Source organism: Acinonyx jubatus, chromosome D3 (genome assembly GCF_027475565.1).
Source record: "Acinonyx jubatus isolate Ajub_Pintada_27869175 chromosome D3, VMU_Ajub_asm_v1.0, whole genome shotgun sequence".
Lineage (NCBI taxonomy): Eukaryota > Metazoa > Chordata > Mammalia > Carnivora > Felidae > Acinonyx > Acinonyx jubatus.
The window spans coordinates 48,410,845-48,434,206 of NC_069392.1; the positions used below are offsets into that span (position 1 = coordinate 48,410,845).

Consider the following 23,362-nt stretch of genomic DNA (forward strand, 5'->3'; position numbering starts at 1 on the left):
TCAGATGAAAAACCAAATGATCTCAGAGGTGGGAGAGGCCTTAGAGATCATCTGACCCGATCCTCTAATTTTACAGTTGAAGAAACTGAAGCCAAAAGAGGTTAAGTAACTTACTCAAGGTCACACCACTAATTATTGGCAGAGTAAGGAGCCAATAGGTCTCTATTTTATTTTTAATTCTGCTTCTGATGAACTTCATGACATAAGCCAAATACCAAATTCTTAGTACTTAAGCTGCTTCTGTTTAAAATGGAACTAATACCCCCTGATTTCTCCATATTTCAGAAGCATATTGCTAGAGTTGTGTGAGTCATGAGCAACGTATTTCAGCTTCTGTGAAAAGCAAACTATTCCTTACCAATCTATCAGTTAGAATTTTTTGATGACAAGCAACAGACAACACATCTAGCTTACCTAAGGAAAAGTGACTTGACCAAAATGATATAAGGGGGCTCAGAGACTAAGAGGAGATGTTGAATAACTGGCTTGGCACAGATGAGAATGAGTGAGCTAGAGAAGGTGTTGGAAGCGGGAATAGCTCTTAGCACCAATGCTGGAATGATTCTTTTCCAGCTGTCACTTCCATCAGTGTGGGCCTCCTACTGGGATCCAAAATTCTGGAAAGGAGAATTGATTAGCTCAGATTAGATCACAAGTGTATCTCCTTTCTGCCAACAGATCAGTGAGAGAAATCTATCACAAAGAGCTTCCAAAGCCCTGTTGGCTTCCTTAGCAAGAGGAAAGGGCACCCCAATTACTAGTCTGTGAAGATGACACACAAGAAGTTAATGGTAAATTCCCCAAAGAAAATGGAGATGATATTAGGAAGAGAAAATTATGTACTGACTAACCAAGAAAATAACAAACGTCTACTATGTCCACCATATTTAAGTTGACTGGTGAATTTTGCATTTGATGATATAGTGCTAGAAATCAAAACTATAAACTTAGGCCATGTGTAGTTGATATAAAATAGCAACTTGGTATTGTTCTGATGGCCAGTTCAGAACACTCATCAAATCAATCAAGTTTGCCACATAAGAAATCCATAGTCACTGTATGAACTTTTAAATGGTACATTTGCTGATTATGTAGGCACAACTTGCTTTCATGATTCTTTTAGTACAGCTATCATGAATGTTAGCTAAGATTTAAGGGATAAAGACAAATGTTTCCATTTGAATTAGATCTAGACTCTAAACTCGGCACCTGTTGATCAAGAAGCCAGTACAACCTGATCTTCCACTAATTTGACTGAACTTAGTGTATAAGCATCTCAAAGTGACTCTTGGATCTGAAAGATATAGAATAGTGAATTAACTCCTCCAAATCAAGTTTAAATAGCTCATTTCTCCTGGGCTGCAGCAGCAATCATTTTATTAGAGAGACTGAGGACCTTGGGGCACCTGGATGGCTCAAGTCGGTAGAGCACATGACTCTTGATCTTAGGGTTGTGGGTTTGAACACTATGTCAAGTGCACAGATTACTTAAAAAAAAATCTAAAAAAAAAAAAGACTGAGGATCTTAAGCAAAATCTTCTTTCCCATCTTTGGCTTAAATTTATTCACCTTCTAAGGAAAATAAAGATATTTTAAAAATATTGATGGTGTGAATATATTTTTCTTAAAAATATGTATGCACAAGTTTGAAGATACTAAACTAAATAATATATAAAAGGGGAGTCCAAAGTATATTTATCTTTAAATATCATGTAAGGTTTTCCCCACTAATTGTCCCCAGCTCACATCCAAATTCCACTATACTTGGGTCACAGTCCACTTCAGGGGCAGCATGATCTTTTAAAGTGAGCAAGATCATGTTACTCCTCCATATGAAATTCTTCACTGACTCCTAATAACCTTCAGTTTGGCATGCAACTTCCTTCACACCGAGGCATCCAGAGCCCCTCAGGGTCAGCTCTCTGCTGGCTTCTCATCCTCCGCTGTCCTTACTTGCCACCCATGCACAGATACTTGACGTCTCCAAACTTTGTCACTTAATCTCTTGCTTCTCCTTCCTCCACTAGAACTCTTCTCCTCCTTCTTTACTAATTCATTTCTCCTTCTGGTCTCCACTCCGGAAACCACTCCCTGATCCAAATCCCTTCTTTGATAAACTTTATTCATTATGGAATTTTTAGCTCAGATGTCTTCCCCTCCAGAAACTTTTTTTGACCCTCCCAGTTTTAGGTAGGAGACCTCATCTATGTCCTTCTAATAGCACTGCCTGCATGGCTGTCATCAAAGCTCTCATAACCCTATACTGCCATACGTATTAATGAATCCAGCTCCTTTGTGAAAACTGTGACTCCTTATACAACAGGAAGCATGTCTTACTCCTCTCTCTACTCGCAATATCTGACACTGTACCTGGCACAAAACATGTGATAAATACATGTCTACTGAAGACAACAGAAGCACTATTTTAAGACTAAGGAGGCATCATTATTATGCTCATCCTCATCTCCTGCCATGATTGAAAGTAAGGGAAAGGATAACTACATCTTCTCTGCTTAAGGAAAAATTACAAGGGGATGCTCTGCCATCACCGCGTACAAAAGTAGGCTTAAGAGCAGTTCTCAGTCATCTGGCCTCCTATCTGGAATGGGTGATGATTCTAGGGCTTTCATGCAGCAGGAAAACCTCAGAAAACTTCTCTCACAGGCAGTCAGGGGATGATTTGGAAAGCATTGGCTTGGATTCTTCTAGAGTCTATGATAGAGGAACAAGAGAGTGCAAACACAGAGACCCTGGCCTGGTCTCGTTGTGAACTGATGTGATGGCTTCCCAGTGAAAAGCAAAAGACAGACACTAGGGTAGGCTGTGCCTGGTACTTTTTAGCAGCATAGAAGCTGTGGCCCCTTGTACACAAGGGCTTAAACAAACAAACAAACAAACAACAACAACAAAACACAGAAAGGAACACCTCTCCTGTGATGCTTGCAAATAGATGAGAAGAGTTCATCAGGATAAACTAGAATGGAAGGAAAGAGCAATATTGTGACATTAAAGGCTACTAATCTTTAGATCTGTTTTCCTTTTTCAGACTTGCTAATGACATTGGTGAGGTTGAAGAAAGATGAGGTCAGCTAAATCAGCAAGTTCCTGGGTGTTGGCTGGCATGACCACCAGCATTCCTGTGCTTTTGTTTGCATCTTACGCAGAGCCTTTCTCCATTCTAATTCACAAGCAGCTGGTCCAGAGCTTCACACAATACAACATATTTTTAAAAGCTGGCATCATTTGGATTTTCCACTCACAGCAAATTTGAAAACTTGGCATTTACATTCCCTGAAGTATCTATCTCTAATGAAAACAATGTCAGAGCCTTAAGCACTTTGGCATTTTCTGGACACGCTATAAATATACAGGATATACTTTATCACGTACTGTATGTTAGAACACAGGGACAAAGAACAAGCACCAGGGAAAATGGTTTGAGGCGATCCTTTTAACATATTTTCCAAGGCCATTTCAAATGACTCTCTAGTCCTTGAACTCCCTGGTGATCATTTTAATAGCAAAAAAATACCATTTGGTAACTGGCCTGGACTGCAGGTTACATTTGGCTTTAGCTGATATAAAGTCTACTGTCTTTTGTTACTAAGGAGACAGTATTCTAGCCTACTATAATGGTGTTTAAAGCTTTCCTAGCACCATATCCCTAAAACTTTAGAATGCTGCTAAGTATGTCTGTATAGGGTTTTTTTTAACCACCTATCATTGAACTTCTCATACTCCTTCCATTTAACTAACCCTTGACTGCTGACTTGGTAACATTAATCCTGTGCTGAAACCTTGGTCAACTAAAGGCATCTGGCAGGATGAGGAAAAGTACAGAACGTGCTCCAGATGAATACAGCTTCATCTCCTCATGGAGTAAGATCCATCTTACTACAACTCACTTCATTATCTGGTTGGGTGATTTCTGGAGCCAGTGAAAACAGGGCAAGACTCCTGGGGGCAGACACACTTATGAAAATAATTTTAGTCTCACTTCTGATCTCCACCCCCTCTTTTGAAACTTCAAAGAAAGCTGAGCAAGCTGGTGATATTCCAGGCTGGATGGCTGCCATTTGTGAATAGCCTTATAAGAACACTACCCGGAGTTCTTCTGATTTGCCAGAATCTGTCAATCAGATACAATTATCAGACAGATAATGGAGTTGCTACTTGGAAGATGTCCCTTTATACAGCAGAGGATGCTCCACTTACCCAGGATGTAGTCACTGGCTGAGCAACAGCTTTGCGTGCACTGGATCAAGGTGTGGCAGTACCAGTGAATGCTATGGAGAACTCAGCTAAAACAAAGTGTCACATCGTGTGTCACCATGGAAGCAGCATCTTGACAGAGCAGTACCTGTGAAAGTGAAATGTTTAACGATGAATAATTGTGTCTGAAGCCTTCTTACTCCACATTTCCATGGCAAATGAAACCACGGGAGGCATGAAAATCTCTAAAGGGCCTTTATACATAGATTAATGTGGTAATTCTCTCATTACTATGTTCTGAAGAAGAGCTTCTTACACCAGGCTCTGTGTTTTGCCTTCAGTTATAACATGGCTTTGCATTAAGTGTTTTAATAAAATGTGAAATTAAATGATCATCCCTGGTGATATTCTGCCTTGGTTCAGGTAAGGAAAAAATGTAACTTCCACAGTACATGAAAGCCAAAGAGATTATTTCACCCCCAATGAAGAGATCATTGGTCAAATGACATGGTTTCCCATGAGTCTGCACCTTTCCATTAATTGGGAATTTGTTATTACTCTCTCCTTCACCTTTGAGAATTATATGTAATGTAACCAATTTATAGCTGTCGAATACATATGCTGTCAGAAGCTAACCAATGTGATTTATTCTTTTTTGCACATATAACCAGGTAGTATCGGAAAAGGCAATTATTAATAGTGATAGTTTATGCCATTTTTTAAACTCTCTGTGCTTCTTTCTGTTGTAACGGTTAACAGGAGACAAACAGAAGTTTCCACGAGCAGCATCATGTATTGACTGTGGACACATTAGTACTAAATGACATGAACAATAAAGGAAGACGGGATAGGACTCTTTTGTAGAAAAACTGATGAAACATCTTTTCATGTGACTCATTTCAAAATGATGAAACAGTGCTTCAAAACTGTTGAGATTTTTGTTTGTTTTTAAAGTTAGTGGTATTGACTAAAGAGCATGACGTCTATGGATCTCACGGAAGCAGGAAGAATTTTTACAGACTGATGGTTCTCCAATTCTTTTGTCTAACGAGACAAAGCAATGCAGAGACTGACAAACCTGAAAGACACCACTACAATGATTGCATTCATTCTCAACCAAGTCTCATCATTGTTGCTCCCTGATGCTTACACAGAAGACTCAGCTCTGAGACCAATGACCTGAAGTGACAGTTTAGAACATGTTCTCAAAACTGAGACTTCCTGGGTTCGAATCCCGGTCTGCCACTTATTACCCTTGACTTTCCTCCAGTTTAGTTTCCTTGTCTATAAACTGATCTTGCAAATTTCCTATTCCCATATGAACATGAAATGACATACTATTGATTAAGCACTTAGGACAGACCTTGGGATATGGTAGATGTTCCATAAATGTCCATTGTGGTCAGATGTAGAACACTGAACTCCCATAAACTCGAACTCTGGTCTCTAATTTCATGACAGGTCATAACTGATTTATCTGGACAATGGTGTAATTCCCCTAACTAACACATATGTCTAAGCAAGGAAGACCTGGAAGCTGTCACATTGAACTCACCGTTTTGGAGAATGTCTGGGGTCCAATCTGTATGACACACTGAGTAAGTTAAATCTCACCAGTGTCTCTCTGGGCCTCAAGGACATTGTCCATTTTAGCACAATTGAAAGCTCTAGCTCTCTGTGGAGCCTAAGCCAAGACCTAATGACTATAGTGAAATGGCTCCCTGTGGTAGATTTCATGTACAGGTGCTTCATTTGCATTCTGTAAGTGAGAATAAAGAAAATAATGACAAAAAATGCAAATAATCCTCTGTGGTTATAACAAAATCACTTGTTATTTTCCCCTTTTCCTTCATCTGGCTACAGCATTATACTCGCACAAACAATGTTCTCAAGAGCTATTTGTAAAGTAAATTAATAAATACACAGTGTAGTCCTGCACAAGAAGCACACTTATGGCTATGTTGTTTTCACTGGGAGTTTAAAACCAGGTTCAGGGGTGCCTGGGTAGCTCATTTGGTTATGCATCTGACTCTTGGTTTCGACTCAGGTCATGATCTCACGGTCCATTAGTTCAAGTCCCATTCGGGCTCTGTGCTGACAGTGTGGAGCCTGCTTGGGATTCTCTCTCTCTCTCTCTCTCTCTCTCTCTCTCTCTCTCTCTGCCCCTCCCCTGCTCACACACAATCTCTCTCTCAAAATAAATAAATAAACGTTGAAAAAAATTTTAAACCAGGTTCAAGCCTCTAGGGCACACACACACACACACACACACACACACACGCACACACGCACACACACACACACACACAAAGTTCTTTGCATTATGTGCCAAATATGTATACCAACTGATCATTGGGTAAAAAAAAAAAAAAAAAAAAAAAAAGGAATCTGCTGATTACAAAGCCAGATGAGAATGTAGAATTCACCTAAACAACATGCACACGTTACATATTTAAAAATGAATATTTGACATCTAGGATTGTTACATTATTAACTCAAGGTCAAAAAATAAATTAGGGGCAGAGCTAGAACTAAAACTTAGACTCTGTCCAGACCTCCATCCACTCCATCATCCTGCCTTTATTGGTAACATTACTCTGAACTTGCTTTCAATTATTCAGATAAATGCTGAGTGAAACCTTGTGAGAATCTGACAACATACCCTATCTTTATTTCTTGCCCCAACATCTCAGACTAAGGTCAGATTGTTAATCTTGTATTACTTCTTGATTCAGAAATTGACACACAGTTTAGTTCTTTCCAGAAGGATTAATGGGTTTGCCTTGTGTTAAAAGATATTTACACCACTCTTAAAAATACTGAGTAGCATTACAGAAAATAAATCAACGGAAGTTCAAGTTACCTTTCCAATATCAATTATATGTTGACAAGTCTGTCCCTTTCAAATTACAAATTGTTAAGAACTGTCTAGCTGGTTGCAATTGTTAGTTTTCAATGCAAGTCTTCTGTGAAACCACTACTTCTGCTAAAGGGATAGTTTGTTTTCTGCAAAAGATTTATTTAAATTTCTTAAGAAGTTTTGTGTGTGTTACATTCAATTTTCATGCACTATTATCACATCATTCCTAGTACCCTCTTGTCTGGCAAATTTGCTCTCTCACCTTCTGATAATATTTGGACATATTTCTTTATATGTTTAAAAATGTGCTAAAAGGAAACTCATGTCTTCATTTGTAATCAAAATTGTTGCTCATCAATTAATGAGCCAGTTCTTAATCATGGTAACTTCTGCCCATTGGAAAAAGGAGCATTTTGGCTAAAAACCCACTGCTGCCACCTAGTGTTACTGGACAAGCACTGCCTCAGCTTGATCCCTTGCCTTTGTGTGGCAGAGATGCCATCCTTTGTATTGAGAGGGAGAGAGAAAGGATCAGTTACTTTAGCAATGATCTTAGTAATTAATTATTTAGGAAACTTTTGTCTCCTTCTATTGACTCTTTTATATTTGAATAGTCTGGGTTCCAGACATGCTTCTTTAATATGCTTGGCATTTGAATTCTTTGAAGACTTTAAATTGGTGAATACTAAAGACAATGTGGTAGCTTAAGGCAATCATTCATATTGATGAAGTTCACTATAAATAGATGTATGCTGCAATAACCCACATGTAATAGCAATGTGTCCTTTTTATTCTATTCCTATTGATTCCAAACCCCCTAAGGATGTTGTTGTCAATAGCTGAGACAACAGCATCAGATGAAACTCACAGACCACCAAGACATTTTGCATTGCATGGCAAAGACAAGCCTAAGATAGAATCCCACTACTGTACTCCAGCTGACTTGATCATAGTACAATAATTTTTCTGTGTGAGAAATTATTTCATTGAATAGGAACTACTTTTCAAAGGGTCTAAAACAATGAGATTTAAATTACTTAAAAGATTCATATCTATTTTATAGGGATGATTATATGCCATTCAATAGAAGCTATTCATGGATAGTTGTTTGAAACATAAAGGGTTGGAGTTCCATGGTAAAGAGCAAGCTGGAGTGGCCAGTGTGTGATGACATGAGAAGTAGGTACTGAGAGAGGGAGGGTACTGTGATTACCTCTTGCCTTGCCGAGGTGGAGCAGATGTGTGTGTCCAGAGATCCAGGAAGTCTGTCTGAGAGGGAGAAAACCAGAAAAGAGAGCTCTATCTCAGAAACAGGGGAAGCATAAAGCAGTAGGAAGGGTCGAGAACTGAGGGTCTCCAGTTGTGGATTGTTCCATTAATCTGATGTGCATTTTTGAGCCATCATCTAATTCTGTTGGGTCTTTCCTACCCTTGCTTATTCCCACAGACCATACCTGCACAAAATAAAATTGGGAAAGTATTCTTTACTGATGAAACTAAATCTCTGGAACATTCTCTTCTGAAAATACAAATAACATGAGCTCTTTTGTGGTACCTTCAGCTTTAAGATATACACAAAGAAATGGGCTCCCAAATTTCAGGGCTAAAGCCCCAATAAAAGTTTACATCTCATTTGTATACTAGTTAAACACAAGTGTTCCGTAGGGAATCACCTGTGCGGAGATGCGGGCACTTGTACTTTGTGGGACTTCCATCCAGTAGGACCTTGGGCCCTTTCACTCCAGCCAAAGGTGGGAGGTCAGTGAGCGTGGAGAATTGCCTGAGACATCTGTATGCTCAGACCCGGTATTGCTTTATATCACTGTCACCCTCATTCCACTGGACAGAACTCAGACACATGACTATACACATGCTTCATAGGCTGAGGAAATATTATCTGGCCAAGATTTGTGCTCAGGAAGTAGAGGAAGTCGGTTTTGATGAATATACAGCAATATGATGAATATAGTACCCACATATTTTTCAGATACCGCATGTTTGTCAGACGCAGAACTCAGCAAGCTACAGCCTCTGGTAAATCTAGCAGACTACTTGTTTTGGTGTATCCCATGAGCTAAGAATGCTTATTACATTTTCAAATAGTTGGGGGAATATAAGAAAGAAGATATACAATGGCCATCATTTATGGTCTGCAAAGCTTAAATATTTATTATCTGGTGTCCTTTATAGAAAATAATGGCCAACTCCTTCTACCTGTATCATTTAGTATCCTGGAAAGAAACAGATGTCACCCTCAAAATAACATCTTCTGAGGGGACTTGTATTCATTTTCTGCTGTAGCAGAACAGGTTACCATAAATTTGGAGGCTTAAAACAGCACACATGCATTATCTCGTAGTTTCTGTGGATCAGGAGTCTGGGCACAGCTTATGGTCCTTGCTCAAGGTCTAACCAGTTTACAATCCAGGTTTTGGTGGGGGCTATGGTCTCATCACAGGCTTGAACTGGGGCAAGATTCCTTTCCAAGAGACCTCCTGTTGTTGGCAGAATTCATCCCCTTATAGTTGTAGGACTGAGGTCTTCATTTTTATGCTGACCAAAGGCTGCCCTCAGGTTCCAGAGGCCACCCACAGTTCTCTGCCATGGAACCCTCTCCATGGGCAGCTCACAATAAGACTGCTTTTTCAAGGCCAGAAGAGCCTTAGGTAATACAACCTAATTGAGGAGTGGCATTCCCTCACCTTTGCGATGTTCTATTGTTAGAAAAAATGACAGATTCCACCTGTGCTCAGGGAGAAGGGATTCCACATAGGTATGACCCATTTGTGTGGGGGGGGGGTGGGGGGGGGGTTGGGGCCTGAGGGTGTGTCAGCCACAGGATATTTACAAAGGTTTAGCAAAGTTGAGGCAAACCCATAAGGGACAGGGAAACTCTAGACTGGGTGAAGCTTTTGCCACTGTGAGGCATGAAGGGAAAAGGGGAGACAGTGCGCCCAGAAGTGGGTGAGACTTCTAGCCGCAGGAGAGGACCACCTGTCAAGACCTGCTGCCCACAGGAGGAGGCCGAGCAGAAAGCTGGGAGTGGAGGGAGGGGGGAGTAAAAGTCAGAGCTTCTCTTTCTTTCAGTACTCCGTCGGCTGCCTGACCCACCCCCACCCTATCCAGCGGAAAGGCTGAGGGCAGACTGGAGACTGATGGAAGCAATCCACAGAAATTAGCCTCTTAGGGCAGAGAACAGGGTAGAAACGGTTGGAGAATGGATCTGGAGGAGCAAATTAAAGAAATCCCGACCATAGGGCTCTTGTCTTCCTCAAGTTTCAAGGACAAGAGCACGTTTCAAATGATCAGTCTAATATTTGTCCACAGCAAAATCGAGAATCACCAGGGTCTGCAACCATACAGAAGACCACTAAGCCTCCTCGGAATCATCTGAAGAGACAACACAACTTGGCTCGACTCAGAGGTAGGTTGATCTCAGACAATACTGATGCTTACCCAGCTCCTGGAAAGAAAACCGCAGCGGCACATATTCCAATCAAATGATGCAGTTGGAGAATGTTCTTTACGGAAAAACATGAATACAGCTCCACCCAACACCGGGAGCAGGGGACACCTGCTAGTACTTCCCATTTGCATGTCTAGCTTAGCGTCTGTCCTTAAATGAGCCTTTTCCCACTGACTCAGGCCCGCTTTAGAAACAGAGGCACGCTCCATCTGGGGAAAGGTGATATTTAAAAGACTAGCCTTTCAGTAAGCAAATTTCTAAATGGTAGAGCCATTTGACTACTAGGTTGGCTTCCCCAGACAGCTGCTCAGCAACATCAGCTGCAGCTTGGAGATGGTGCCTTTAAAAAGCAGGACCATATTGGATCTAGAATTGCTAATAGATAATTAGGGAGACAAAGGCAAAAGAATTAAGGCACATCATTCTTTGGCATGTTTCTAGACGTTTTTTGTTTTGTTTTAGGCATATAAGAGAAGAGATGGTGATTATTCAAAAGTGAGTTTGGAATTGCTATCATTCTTAACTAGTACATTCATAGAATGTAAGTATGTCTTGTATATAATAATACCAAAAGTACTAGAGATGCAGAAAGTGAGAACAGATTTTGGAAACAAGGGTTTGAGCAGGAATCTACTGCTAATAAAAGTTCAGTAAATCCTTTGGTTAATACAGGAGGCTTTCCTTCATATCACTTCCTCTCACACCCTAGCACCCAATAAGATATTGCTGCCTAATTGAAAAGTTTTCTAATAAGAGTTTAGGTAAAACTAATTTAAGAGAACTCATTTGCTAAATATAATAACATGGCAGACTCTCTATAGCAACTTTACTGGTTTCCTATAAATAGAAAATTAATTAATGGTGAAGAAAATAAAGCAGTAACCACACCAGACTGTGAAGAGAAGTATTATTTTAACCTTGTATTAACTGTTAGTTCATTACAGTAAATTACAATGGCCATGGGAAGTTGGTCTGGATACCAAATTTACTTATTATTCGTGCTACTGGAATCAGATACCATATGAGTTCATAATGATGAGATATTTTAAGTCTTACCATAAAACATGTAGCGTGTAAAACTACGAGCAGCAAAGTTTTGCTATCTCCCTGGGCTATACAAATACATACTTAAAAATGAGTATCTTGGAGTGCCTGGAGTATCTTGGGTGGCTCAGTTAAGTGACACCGAGTAACACTCGGTTAAGTGTCTAACTCATGATTTTGGCTCAGGTCCTGATCTCATGGTTTGTCAGATCAAGCCCCGTGTCAGGTTCTGTGCTGACAGCCCGGAACCTGCTTGGGATTCTCCCTCTCCCTCTCTGCCCCTCCCCTACTTGTGCTCTCACTCTCTCTCAAAATAAATAAATAAACTTTGAGGCACCTGGGTGGCTCTGTTGGTTAAGCGTCCAACTTTAGCTCAGGTCATGATCTCATGGTTCATGGGCTTGAACCCCACATTGAGTTCTGTGCTGTCAGCTCAGAGCCTGGAGCCTGTTTGGGATTCTGTGTTTTCCTGTCACTCTGCCCCTCCCCTAGTCAAGTTGTCTCTCTGTCTCTCTGTCTCTCTCTCTCTCAAAATAAATAAACATTAAAAAAATTTTTTAAGAAAATGAGAATCTTTAAGAATTAGGTATAAAGGAATATTTTTAACTTCTTTTTTGAATCTTTTATATCAAATATTACTTTTATACTACAAAAGTAAAATTTATTTTTTAAAAATCAAACTGGCATAGGGAGGAGCCAAGATGGCGGAACAGCATGGAAGTTTTTTATGTGTCTCATGTCCATGAAATACAGCCAGACCAATACTAAACCATCCTACACACCTAGAAAACTGATCTGAGGATTAACACAACAATCTGCACAACCTGAAACACAATTCACCAGGTATGCAGTGTGGAGAGGTGAACTTGGGGAGAGAGAAGCCACAGAGGTCAGGGAGGTGCTTTTGCAGGTGGAGAGAAGATGGAGATGGGGGGGGAGATAATATGGGAAAAGTACCCCCCCCCAAAAGCAGCTGGAAAGAAAATGGAAAAGTGGAAATAGCCACAGGGACTGACCTAAAAAGGGAGAAAGGAGAAAGGAGCAAGGAAAGGGTTTAAATTCCATTAAGACTATAAACAGGGGGAGCACAGAGGCTGAAACTCCGCAGCTCCATACCTGGCGGTGCTCTGGTGAGAAGGGAGAATCCCCAGGAGCAGAGTGGAGTCCGGGGTTCTTCAGGTCACACGGGGAGAGGCGGTTCCCCTGCTGGGAGGACACCTGGTAGAGACTATGTGGGTCCCCCAAAGGCAAGGCTCCAGTGGACCCGGGAGAACAACCACATTCCCTGGTGCTGGAACAAGGTCGTTAAGGGTGAAGCCGGAGGCCAGATGCGTTTCGTGATTTTCCATAATCCCTGAGGCGCTGCTGCTACACTGTCTTGCAAACTTTTTCTTTTTTCGGGGCGGGCTGGCACCCGGCTGCAGTCTCTGGGTGTCGGCAGCAGCATGGCCTCAAGCATTCCTGGGAGCGGCCGGCACCCGGCCATTGCTCAGTGAGACCCTCCCGCGGACGGGCAGATCAGGTCAAAGCCTCAGTCCCTCAGAAATAAGGGGTTGGGAAAAACAGCCACATCTGAGACAAAACTCAGGAGGGAGGTGCTGCCTGGGGCTTGGTCACGGACCGTGTAAAAGCGGGGAGTGGATGGAAGCCGAAGACAAAGGATGGGCGGGTGATTGCTGATCCGGGAGAACAGAGTTCCTATACTAGACGTCATTTTCACTGCTCTCGCGCATGCCCATACGCACCTACAAGCACCGCAACAATCCAACCCAATAAGCTAAGCAGCGCCATCTAGTGGAGAACGGAGCCATTACCAAGCCCCGCCCAACTGGGCTAACCTCGCTCTTCAGGAACACAAGTTTCTCCACCTGCTTAGTTTACAGACTATAAAATGCTTCATAGTTTGACTTGTAAGGGAAAACGAAGTAATTTCAACCATATTTCAGTCTTTTCACTCGTCCATCTATTTAGTTTTCTTTTTTTTCATCTCTTTGTCATTTCTTTTTCTTGAATACAGAAAGAGAAAATATTATTTTTATTTTCAATTTTTATTAAAAATATTTTTCTTTAATTTTTTTCTACTATATTTTTTCTTTTTTGTAAATTTTTTCAAATTTTGTTTTACTTCCATCATTTCATTTTATTCTATTTCAGTGTATTCATTTTTTCAAAATTTCAAACAATTTCCTTTTTTTTTTCTTTCCCCTTTTTTCTCTAATCTATCAAGCCCCTTTCAAAACCCAGACCAAAACACACCTAGGATCTAGCTTCATTTATCTGATTTGTGTGTGTGTGTGTTGTTTTTAATTTTTCAATTTTAATTTTTTTATTTTAATTTTTTACCTCATTAATTCCTTTTCTCCCTTCAAAGTGACTAAATGAAAGAATTCACCCCAAAAGAAAGAGCAGGAAGAAACAAATAACCAGGGACTTAACCAACACAGATACAAGCAAGATGTCTGAACCAGAATTTAGAATCACGATAATAAGAATACTAGCTGGAGTCAAAAATAGATTAGAATCCCTTTCTGTGGAGATAAAAGAAATAAAACCTAGTCTGGCTGAAATAAAAAAATGCTATAACTGAGTTGCAATCTCGAACGGATGCTGCGATGGCAAGGATGGATGAGGCAGAACAGAATCAGTGATATAGAGGACAAACTTATGGAGAATAATGAAGCAGAAAAAAAGAGGGAAAATGAGGCAAAAGAGCACGATTTAAGAATTAGAGAAATCAGTGACTCATTAAAAAGGAACAACATCAGAATCATAGGGGTCCCAGAAGAGGAAGAGAGAGATACAGGGGTAGAAGGGTTATGTGAGCAAACCATAGCGAAAAATTGTCCTAACCTGGAGAAAGACACAGACATCAAAATCCAGGAAGCACAGGGGACCCCCCATTAGATTAAAGAAAAACCAACCATCGACAAGGCATATCATAGTCAAATTCACAAAATGCTCAGGCAAGGAGAGAATCATGAAAGCAGCAAGGGAAAAAAGTCCTTAACCTACGAGGGAAGACAGCTCAGGTTTGCAGCAGACCCATCCACAGAAACTGCAGGCCAGAAAGGAGTGGCAGGATGTATTCAATGTGCTGAATCAGAAAAATAAGCAGCCAAGGATTCTCTATCCAGCAAGACTGTCATTCAAAAGAGAAGGAGAGAGAAAAAGTTTCCGAGACAAACAAAAATTAAAGGAGTTCGTGACCACTAAACCAGCCCTGCAAGAAATTTTAAGGGGGACTCTCTGAGGGGAGAAAAGATGAAACAAACAAACAAACAAACAAATAAAGACCAAAAGCAACAAAGACTAGAAAGGACCAGAGAACAGCAACAGAAACTCCAACTCTACAAGCAACATAATGGTGACAAATTCATATCTTTCAGTACTTACTCTAAACGTCAATGGACTTAAATACTCCAATCAAAAGACACAGGGTAACAGAATGGATAAGAAAACTATATGCTGTTTATCGATATACTGTTTACAAGAGACCCACTTTAGACCTAAAGACACCTTCCGATTGAAAATAAGGGGATGGAGAACCATCTGTCACGCTAAGGGTCAATAAAAGAAAGCTGGAGTAGCCATACTTATATCAGACAATCTAGACTTTAAAATAAAGCCTGTATCAAGAGATGCAGAAGGGCATTATATCATAATCAAGGGGTCTATCCACCAAGAAGACCTAACGATTGTAAACATTTATGCGCCAAATGTGAGAGCACCCAAATATACAAATCAATTAATCACAAACGTAAAGAAACTCATTGATAGTAGTACCATAATAGTAGGGGACATCAACACCCCACTCACAGCAATGGACAGGCCATCTCATCAAAAAATCAACAAGGAAACAATGGCTTTGAATGACACACTGGATCAGATGGACTTAACAGATATATTCAGAACATTTCATCCTAAAGCAGTGGAATATACATTCTTCCCCAGTGCACATGGAATGTTCTCCAGAATAGACCACATACTTGGAAATAAATCAGCCCTCAACAAGTACAAGATGATCCAGATCATACTGTGTGTATTTTTGGAACACAACACTATGAAACTCAAAATCAACCGCAAGAAAAAATTTGTAAAGGTAACAAATACTTGGGAGACTAAAGGACATCCTACTAAAGAATGAATGGGATAACCAAGAAGTTAAAGATGAAATTAAAAAGTTCATGGAAGCCAATGAAAACGATAACACCAGAACCCAAAACCTCAAAACCTCTGGGATGCAAGAAAGGCGGTCATAAGAGGAAAGTATATAGCAATCCAGGCCTTCCTAAAGAAGGAAGAAAGATCTCAGATACACAACCTAACCTTATGCCTTAAAGAGCTGGAAAAAAGAACAGCAAATAAAACCCAAAACCAGCAGAAGACAAGAATTAATAAAGATTAGGGCAGAAATTAATGCTATCGAAACTAACAATCAAACTGGTAGAAAGTAGATAAAGTGTAGCCAGAAACTTGTTTCAAACCAACAAAATACAATGGAGAGCTTTACGTTTTCTGAAAGAGAGGTAATGGTGGATTATTTATCTTATCCAAGAGACACTTGCAAATATCTTGCTCTCAAATCCACTTTCATTTTATAACTATATGGTGACATAATACAGTGTTAAGTGGAATTCAGTAGTTATCTATTTAATTTGGACATCAGTAAGATTTCAGAAAATATCACATAGGGCATGGGTGTTCTAGAGCAAAATTGGTATTTATGTTGACCAATCTCCCCTTAGTGTAGTCAGATTTTTCACTTTATATTGAACGAGATAGAACTAGCACAAGTGTTATGAATTTAAAATAGCACCCCTCCATAGCTTCCCACCCTCCTTCCCTCTGTGTATGTAATATATGCAGTGCCTGGTCCAGAGCCCTCCTGCTAAGTCAGCCCCTTTGTAGCTCTGTCCTCCGTTACGTTCCAGACTTCAGCCACACCCTGAGTACTCGTCATTATCAACATTCAGAACTGGGTGCTCTGACTTCACCTTCCATATTTCTCTACCTTCACATCATGGCACATGAGAATTCCTCAAATGGAAAGAGCTTCCTTTTTTTTTTTCCCAGCCGTGTAAACTCTTCCTCATCTTATAACGTGAGCATACCCTCTTCTGTACAACCTCCTCGTCACGCTCATGCAAAAATTATTCATTCGTTCTGAGATCACCTAGCACTTTGTAAATATCATAGTATTATTTAAACTGCACTGCAATTATTTGTTCACATGTCCATCTACACCACTGAATCCAAGATAGCTCCTTCTCACTTATCCCTACCCACCACTAGCATGGTGGCACAAAATAGCCTTTAATGAGTTTTTGTTTAATGAATGAGTGATTAAATGAATGGCTGAATATTAAAGTTGCCCTATTGAGAATCAATAGTCTGTTTTATAGCACAGGAAAGAATACTGTATTCAAAAGTTTACATATCGGTCACCTGTAATTTAGGGAAATATTAAGAATAAATAACAGGGACTAATACATCCTTAACCCCAGCATATATGCCAGTTTTTAATCTCCTGGATCTATGTATATGCAGAGATAGCTCTAGTTTTCTAGCCACCTCTGCTAAAGCTTAAACACATTAACAGGAATGGCATGGCCATGTGAGATCAGCAAAGAAGGGAACTGAAGTTTATAAGTTCATTGTGGGAGAAAATGCAATAGAAAGAACCCAGGCCCACTGAATATCTCTAATATTGGGCAGAAAAACAAAAACTTTATAATCTAGGTTTTTAGAAACCATGCAGAGCCGACACAAAGCATGCGCTGTAGTGTTTTCTCAATGCCAGTAGAGGGCAGCACATACTTCATTAACTAAGGAAGCAGGGTGTGCTGAATTCCTACTTTTGCAGCCAGGGATTGGAATAAGTGCTCTAGCAGCAAAGATCCTAGGATTCTTCCACTTCAACACAAGTTTCCTCAAGAAACTGTATTCTGTAAATATTTTCTGTGTTAGCATCATTTTATCAAATTGTGTTGCAGATTTCAAACTGCGTATTTATACTTTGATGGACAGTGTGGCAGAGTGGAAAGGATGTAGCCTGTGGGGCTGGACAGAGCAGACTTTTGCATCTGGAAGCCACCACTTGCCAGCTGTGTGATTTGGTCAAGTTACTGAACCTTTCCAATCTTCCTTTTTCTCATCTTCTTTTTTTTTTATTTAAAGTTTTTATTTACTTATTTTGAAAGAGAGAAAGAGGAGTCAGGGGAGAGGCAGAAAAAGAGGGAGAGAGATCATCTCAAGCAGGCTCCGTGCTGTCAGCAAAGAGCCCCAGGTGGGGCTCCATCGCACACACTGTGAGATAATGACCTGAGAGCCGAAACCAACAGTCGGGTGTGTAACTGACTGAGACACCCAGGCGCCCGTCTCATCTTTAAAACACAGATGAGAAGATCTACCTCATGGGCTTAATGTGAGATCAAATAAAAATACCAGTATCAGCTGGCTGTTTTGTAGCTGTCTCCCCACTTCCGTTTCTTTCCCAGGTAGAAAAGCAAGTATCTCCAAATGCGTACCATACGCAAGTATCTTGCAAGACACCAGGGCAGAACCAAAAAGTGCCGGACGGAACCAGCCTGGAATAAATGTGCCAAGTGAATCAAATTCCTCTGCCAGCAGCTCTGGCAGAGAGTATTAAAACCCTAAGAGTACTAGTAATCATAATGTAAAGCTTCTTGAAAATAATAAACGCCTCACACACTGTGGAATTATGGAAATAGAAAAGACAAAGCCAATTAACAATGTGTGATAGAGCACTGCCGCATTTCCCAGGATCTGGTAGGAATTCAAGACGTGTTAGTCTTTTTATTTTATTTTGTTTTACTTAAAGTTTATTTACTTTGACAGGAGAGACAGAGACAGCATGAGCAGGGGAGGGGCAGAGAGAGAGAGAGAGAGAGAATGAATGAATCCCAAGCAGGCTTCATGCTGCCAGCATAGAGGCTCAAAACCACAAACTGTGAGATCATGACCTGAGCTGAAACCAAGAGTCGGACACTTAACCTACTGAGCCACCCAGGCGCCCCTAGTCTTCATTTGTAACAGCCAAAACATGCAAGCAAAGTGTTAATTGATAGGTGAATGAGTAAAGAAAAAGTGGCATTATATATATAATGGAATTTCGTTCGGCCATAAAAAAGAAGGAAATCTTGCCATTTGCAACAACATGGATAAAACTTGAGGATATTATGCTAAATGAAATAAGTCAAACAGAGAAAGACAAATACTGTAAGATCTCACTTACATGTGGAATCTTAAAGAGCTGAACTTATCCAAACAGAGTAGATTGGTGGTTGCAGGTTGCAGGGGGAGGGGGAGACAATGATTGAAGTTGGTCAAAAGGTACAAACTTCCAGATATTAGATGAGTAAGTTCTGGGGATGTAATGTCCTACATAGTGACTATAGATAACAACACTCTGTTCTATACTTGAAACTTGCTGAGACAGTCAATCTTAAAAGTTCTCACTACACACACGTACAAATGGTAACTATGTGGTGGTGAATGTGTTAACAAACCTTATTGTAATAACCATTTGCAATATATGCATATGTCAAATCATCACCATGTACACCTTAAACTTATAGAATATTATATGTTATTTATATTTCAATAAAGCTAGGATTAAGGAAGATGTTAGTTCTTACCTTCTGCACATACCTACATCCCTCAAGATGCTATTTAATATTATTTATCGTAGTCTGTTTTTATTAAAAATATTTGATCACCATTTTTAACATAGCAATATTTTATAAACGTGACATTAAATAAAAGCATACTTTTAATTTCTCATTCTTGTCCAAGTCTCATAGATTTTATTACACAAAAGGTTTGTTATAATTGGTTTTTATGTTCCTTTTAAGTTTAAAGCTAAAGCTTTATTTCACCAAGGATGCCAAACAAATGAGAGCCAATAACAAAACCAGGGTACCAGACTGTGGATGAACAGCTGAGAAATTCAGTGCAAAGACAGCAGAGTCCAGACCCATTGGGGTTTTTTTTTTCCTTTTATCTAATAATTTATTTATTTTTTATAATTTACAGACCCATTGTTGACTTGCCATGTCAGTGCAGACTCGACAAGCTGGGAGCAGCTCGGCACAAGGGGCCTTTGTGTCTTTTCTAGTGGCGCCTGGTCAAAGGACGGGGCCACAGCAATGGGCATTGCATGCCGTATCTCAATGCTCATGAGAACTATGGAAATAAGTGAAGCGCACTCAAATGAGAACAAGAAGAGGTTCTTTATTCAGAACTTTCCCTTGCAAAGGGGGTTGGCCACCATCACTCGTGTTTGGCAGCAGCTCGAAGAGAGGGGGCAGAGCTTTCCAGTGGAAGAAGGAATGGCCTCAGGTACACTCTGATTAGAGGCTGTCGGGATGGGAACACTGCAGGTGGGCTACATAGGAGTAAGGCATCTTCTGGGATTAGTTAGGGGTGCATATTTGAATTTCTCTTGTTGGTTCTAAGTTGCAAGAAAGGGCAGAAATTAGTTGTTAATCATGTCCGGCCCATTTTTTTTTTTAAAAACAATTTGAAATGTATATTTATCCTTGAGAAAGAGAGAGAGACAGAGCACAAGCAGCGGAGGGGCAGAGAGAGAGAGGGGGAGACAGAATCTGAAGCAGGCTCCAGGTTCTGAGCTGTCAGCACAGAGCCTGACGTGGGGCTTGAACTCATGAACTGCAAAGTCATGACCTGAACCGAAGTCGGACATCTGACTGACTGAACCACCCAGGTGCCCCGTGTCTGGCCCATTTTGATTCAATCATCACATGGTTATGTTTGGCCCCCAATTATAGATAGTAGGTTGGCCTCCTGGGCTGGTTGTAGGTCAGAGTTTACATATGGTCTGGTCACTGCCCCTTTGTGTATTGAGTCTCCCAATATGACAGAAATAAGCACCAGGCCAGTGAGATACCTTTCTCAATCCCTAGATTGAGATCCCAGAGATCTCCTAGTCTCTGACCTCTGACCTCTCTAATTGTAACCCTGGGTGAGTCACTTATTCTCTCTGGGCCTCATATTTCTTCTCTGAAAATTGACAGTTTTCATCTAGAAACTGTTCCCAACCACATGTTGTGAGTGTATAAATGGAAGGGAGAAATGGTTCTGGGGAAGGAGCATGCTGGTAGTGACTGGCACCAATGCAGCAAAGTCAAGTGAGTGTTGGGAGAATGTAGCTCCGGTAAATGTTGTTACCTGGCAGGTATCTTTCTGTGGGAGAAAATGGTTGAAAACCACTGATCCAGTTAAATCTGTCAGCTTCCTTCCACTCTAATTGCAGTAAGAACCAATCCTTGGGGTGCCTGGACGGCTCAGTCAGTTAAGCGTCTGACTTCAGCTCAGGTCATGAGCTGTCAGTTGGTGAGTTCAAGCCCCACATAGAGCTCACTATTGACATCACAGAGCTTGCTTAGGATCCTCTGTCCCCCTTTCTATCTGACTCTCCCTTGCACTCTCTCTCTCTCTCAAAAATAAATAAACATTAACATATTAAAAAAAAAAAAAAAAGAACTGATTCTCGGCTATAAACTACCCACCTCTCAGTCTGTGTGTGACGACGACTATGCTTTATGGGTGTGACGGCAAAAGTAAATGCTGTCCTCGTGATTGCCATGGGGTCAACTGGCAGGTATGTGCTGATCGGAGGCCAAGATCAAACAGTGATATTGATTTAATCATTAAGTTCCTCTTGGTTTTCCAGTCTCACTGATGTTAATCCTCTTCTTTTTCAAGTGTTTAGTTGTCCTTGTGGAGCCACAGCCTCTGATAAAAATTAAATTACTATTGTTTATTTCTGAACAAAATGTTAGGTGAAATGCCATGTGCTGCCCTCTGCAGATTATTGAACTAACAGACCACTGTCAGTCATTTGGAGTAGTTTTGCCAGAAATTGTGATGAATTTCTTTCTTTAAAAAAATGTTTAATCTCACTGACATAGTTCTGTGTGTACAACATTAAAGTTTATTGTTTTTAGTAGATACCAGGTATTTATCTAGGTCCAAAAAAACTATCCACAAATAAAAGCAGGTCCTAGTCCTCCCTGGGGCTCATACTCTAATGCTATAAATTGTACTTAAATACTTAATATTTCCAAAGTGATAAATATTAGGAAGTAAGATAAGGAGGTAGAGAGTGATCAAGGGTGTTACTTCCATGAACTCGTGGTAGATGACTTGTCTGATAAATTGATACTTGAACAGAGACATGCTGAAAGTGAAGGGAAAAGCAATTTGGATATGAGGGGAAAGCTTTGGGGCAAGGAAATAAGGTACCACAGCATCTTCGCATGTTCCAGACACAGGATGGAGGCCAGTGTGGTCAGAGCTGAGGGAATAAGGGGAGGGAAGTAGCAGTGATCACAGTATGAGAGGCGTAGAGAAGTAAGATCTTGGAAGGTCTTGGCATTGTGGTAAGAATTTGGGGACTTGCTCTGAGTAAGATGAGGAGGCATCAAGGGTTTTGAAACAGAGGAATGACATGATCTCTTTATATTTTATTTTATTTTGAAATGTTTCTTTATTTTTGAGAGAGAAAGAGAGAGAGAGAGCATGCAAGTAGGGGAGGGGCAAAGAGAGAGAGAGACAGCAGATCTGAGATGGGCTCTATTCTGACAGCAACAAGCCCGATGCGGGGCTTGAACTCACTAACTGTGAGATCATGACCTGAGCTGAAGTTGGACACTCAACTGACTGAGTCACTCAGGTGCCCCTGATGTCTTTATATTTTAAAGCATCACTCTGGTTTTTAGGCTGAGAAAAGACCAAAGGAGGACAAAGATGGAAGAAGTGGGACAAGTTGGGAGGCCACTGCACTGCTGTAAACGTGGTTTGGACTGTAAAAGTCCACTTGGCTTGGACTAGGAAAGTAGCAGAGAGGAAGGTGAGAAGTCATCTTACTGGATGTGGGGTGTGAACAAAAAAAAAAAGCGGGACCTGGGTGGCTCAGTCGGTTAAGCTTCCAACTCTTATTTGAGGTTCAGGTCATGATTTTGCAGTTAGAAAGTTTGAGCCCTGTGTTGGGCTCCACACTGACAGCCTGGATCCTGCTTGGGATATTCTCATTCTCTCTCTCTCTCTCTCTCTCTCCCTCTCTCTCTCTCTCTCTCTCCCTCAAAATAAATAAATAGACTTTATTTAAAAAAAAAAAAAAAGGAAGGCTTGAGCCCTCAGACATTCAAATATTTGGGATCTGGAAGATAAGGTGGAACCAGTAAAGAATCTTGGGAAGGAAAGAAAGAGATTCAAGAGAGAATGGTAGCCTAGAGTCCAAGTAGAGAAAATGTTTTAAAAACAGAGAGGTCACCTTTTTTAAATGATGTCAATAGAGTAAGACAAAAAGCAGAGAAGTAGAGGCCATGAGTATGAGAGATTCTCTGAAAGAGTTATGCTGAATTTAAAATGGAGTATTACCTCAGAGGCACATGGAGAAAGTAGTGGGTTTTTTTTTTTTTTTTGTAATAAGGTATTTTGGCATGTTTATATGGTAAAGGAAATTAGTAGAAAGAGTAATTTATGACACAGGAGAGAGAGAGGATGCCTGCAGGAGTGTTGTCCTCAAGTAGTCAAGAGCGGATGGTACTCAGGTCCCAGTGTAAGGACTAAATAGTGTGTGCCAAGTTCATTTCAACAGGAAGAAGGGTGGAGCTACTCACACAAAGGTAAGTGGGTTGGTAGATATGTTGATGGAAGAGTAGGGACATTTTCTTCTCCATTTTACAAAGGGAATAAAAAGCAAAGCCATCAGCTAGGATTGAGGAGAAAGGAGA

The 23,362-nt window shown here is 40.5% G+C and overlaps 2 long non-coding RNA genes across 4 annotated transcripts in view; one reads left to right on the plus strand and one right to left on the minus strand.

The window, feature by feature from the left end:
* LOC113602345 (uncharacterized) overlaps positions 1 to 23,362 on the minus strand; it is a 276,948-nt gene that overhangs the window by 199,377 nt on the left and 54,209 nt on the right. For all 3 annotated transcript variants that reach the window (XR_008291829.1, XR_008291828.1, XR_008291827.1), the window contains 2 exons: positions 21,134 to 21,359; positions 4,216 to 4,360 (listed from right to left, as the gene is read on the minus strand). This is a non-coding gene — a long non-coding RNA (uncharacterized LOC113602345). The remainder of the gene's footprint in view (positions 1 to 4,215; positions 4,361 to 21,133; positions 21,360 to 23,362) is intronic.
* The window catches only part of LOC113602228 (uncharacterized), a 37,353-nt gene that overhangs the window by 12,335 nt on the left and 1,656 nt on the right, over positions 1 to 23,362 (plus strand). Inside the window, exons 2-3 of the long non-coding RNA XR_003423609.2 lie at positions 10,400 to 10,496; positions 19,638 to 19,943. This is a non-coding gene — a long non-coding RNA (uncharacterized LOC113602228). The remainder of the gene's footprint in view (positions 1 to 10,399; positions 10,497 to 19,637; positions 19,944 to 23,362) is intronic.